This window comes from Ursus arctos, unplaced genomic scaffold, assembly GCF_023065955.2.
Source record: "Ursus arctos isolate Adak ecotype North America unplaced genomic scaffold, UrsArc2.0 scaffold_8, whole genome shotgun sequence".
Classification (NCBI taxonomy): Eukaryota; Metazoa; Chordata; class Mammalia; order Carnivora; family Ursidae; genus Ursus; species Ursus arctos.
The window spans coordinates 35,858,645-35,860,901 of NW_026623100.1; the positions used below are offsets into that span (position 1 = coordinate 35,858,645).

Sequence of the window (2,257 nt, forward strand, 5' to 3'; positions counted from 1 at the left end):
GGGAAGGGGAGGCGGCCGCAATTGCCTGGGTCCTGGCTCCTCGGGATTCTGCCTCTCCCTGCAGACGGGCCGGGATCCCCTGGGAGGGTGCGGGCGCCCGGAAGCCCATCCGTGGACCTCGGAAAAGTTCGCCGGACAGAGACCGGAGTTATCGGCACTGAGAGACGTTACTTGTGGAATGAAAATTTAAAGAGTGAAAGCAATACCCGGTAGGATTCAGTAGGTGCTGTTCTATTTTTCTTTAAACAGAAACTCGGGCCGCGCCTGTGGCAGGCGGAAAAGCGAGGGCCTGGGGGCCGGGAAGGTTGGAGCCTAGTGGTTACTTTCCGCCTCTAACATGAATAATATAAATAAGTAAACTTGAGAGAGTTAGAGAGGAGAAAGACCGAAGTTCAGAGCGAAGGCGACGGGCTGGATCAGGAGACCAGCGTCCGACTGGGCTGGCGTGGAGGGCGCCCTGGCCCATGTGGGGGTCACTGAGGAGTTCCAACGCCGCTCCAGTGCGTGCTGCATGGGTCGGACCGGCGGGTCGCACTGCCCAGGTCCTCCTCTAAGTACAAGCTTCCTTCCTCCCAGAGCCTCAGGGGCCAACAACCGGCATCACGCGGCGCTGGTCGAAGCTCCTCTCCCCTCTGCACACCCTGCCCAGCGCCCCGACAACGTCTCGCGCTCCCCTGTCCTACCCAAAGTACCTCGTGGCCAAGTTCTTTCTTTACTATCTTCCTTCCTCCCTTTCTGTTGGTACGGAGCTGCAATCCTCCTCCCCCGGCACCCTTTACCCTGCCCTCTTCCTGCTACTCAGACTCTTCACCAAGGCACTGTTAGTCACCCAATTGCGTAATTGGGGCGTTCAGCCCACCTCGCCTTCGGCTGGGTGCATTTGAGATTGGACACACGAACACTGGACACACGCTAAGGCACCGACACGGTCACGTAACGGCGCACGCAATCGTGGAGGCTGCACCAGCCACACACTCAGCCACGCCATACCCACTTACCCTGGCACATCCATGGGCCCTACCCCCAGAGACACTCATTCAGACTCCCGGACAGACCGGAGCGCTCTCGCTCACCCGAGCTTGTGGGCGGGAAAGGGGAAGCAAAGGCTGCAGTTACCGCGCTTTAGCGGAGGGGTCTCCGGCCCTCGCGCGCACGCACACACCTTGTACACATCTTCGCTGGGATCTCTCGGTCTCTCTTGGAGCCCCTTTCTGAGTCAAACGAAGCGAACGAAGGGCCCGGCCTCTCCCGGTGCTGTCAAAGGAGAAGCTAGATTCGGGCGAGCGCGGACTCCTCAGAAAGTGCTGGGGACCGGGATGCCTCGGAAGGCTGAGCGCTCCGCCCAGGGACCCCCACCGTTTGGCTTCCTAGCCCAGCCGGCTTCCAGCCGCGCTCACCTCCGCGCTCCGCTTTTCCCAGCCCAGCGAAAGCGGGACCTGGGACCAGGGCTGGGGTGGGCGCAGCTCTACAGCGGCGGGGTGGGGGTGGCATAAGGAAACTCCCACCTGCTACCCAAGTCTGAAGATGCGGGCCCCGCGTGAAGGCCCCGGTTCCGCCGTTTGCTGCCTACCAGTCTCGGCCTCGCGCGACCCTCTTGGCTCCTGGCCCCGGCTGGCTGGCTGCGCGTGTTTTCTCTCCGCCGGCGAGCGCGGGTCACTCCGTCAGTCCCCTGGCCTCACTCAGGCTCATTGACCACATTCCAGGCCTTACTCTCCCAGGAGCTCCGGGATGGGCCTGCGGTCCGTGTTCGTGAGTGTGGATGGAGGTATGAGTCTGGGGGCGGGGGTGGAGCACTGAACCCCAGGCCTGAGTCCCCGAGCCCGCCAAGCGCCGGAGCAAGGCCAAGCTCCTTTCTGTTAGGTCTCTCCGGGGTCGCCCTCCTGAAGCACTGTGGTTATTGATCCCGCTGAAAGAGCCGGAGCGCGGAGCCCGCACTTCCGTGGGGACGAAGGGAGTGGGGAGGAGAGTAGGCGAGGGGTTGGGGGAGGGAGTGGATAAACTTTAGCGGAAGACAGGGGGCAAGGGCAGCACCCCCAGGCCGCCCCAGCCTCTCTTTGCTGGGCTGGGTGTGGGGCTGGACCAGGGCTGGAAGAGTGGGGCCACCCTCCCACTCGCCCCGCGCTGCTCCCAAAGGAGCCGCTGGGAGTAGGAGAACCCCAACTCCCGCCCAATCAGCAGGGATGGGTGGAGCAGCCGGGCAGGGGCGGGGCCGGACGAGGAGTCGGGCGGGGGGCGCGAGGGGCGGGGAGCCGAGAGC

The 2,257-nt window shown here is 63.6% G+C and overlaps 1 protein-coding gene across 2 annotated transcripts in view; it reads right to left on the reverse strand.

Moving 5' to 3' along the window:
• CD207 (CD207 molecule) overlaps nt 1-2,103 on the reverse strand; it is a 46,588-nt gene extending 44,485 nt beyond the window's left edge. For both annotated transcript variants that reach the window (XM_026517383.3, XM_057308994.1), the window contains exon 1: nt 1,571-2,103. The gene's annotated coding sequence lies outside the window, so the exon portion shown is untranslated. The remainder of the gene's footprint in view (nt 1-1,570) is intronic.
• Nucleotides 2,104-2,257: the final 154 nt, after the last annotated feature.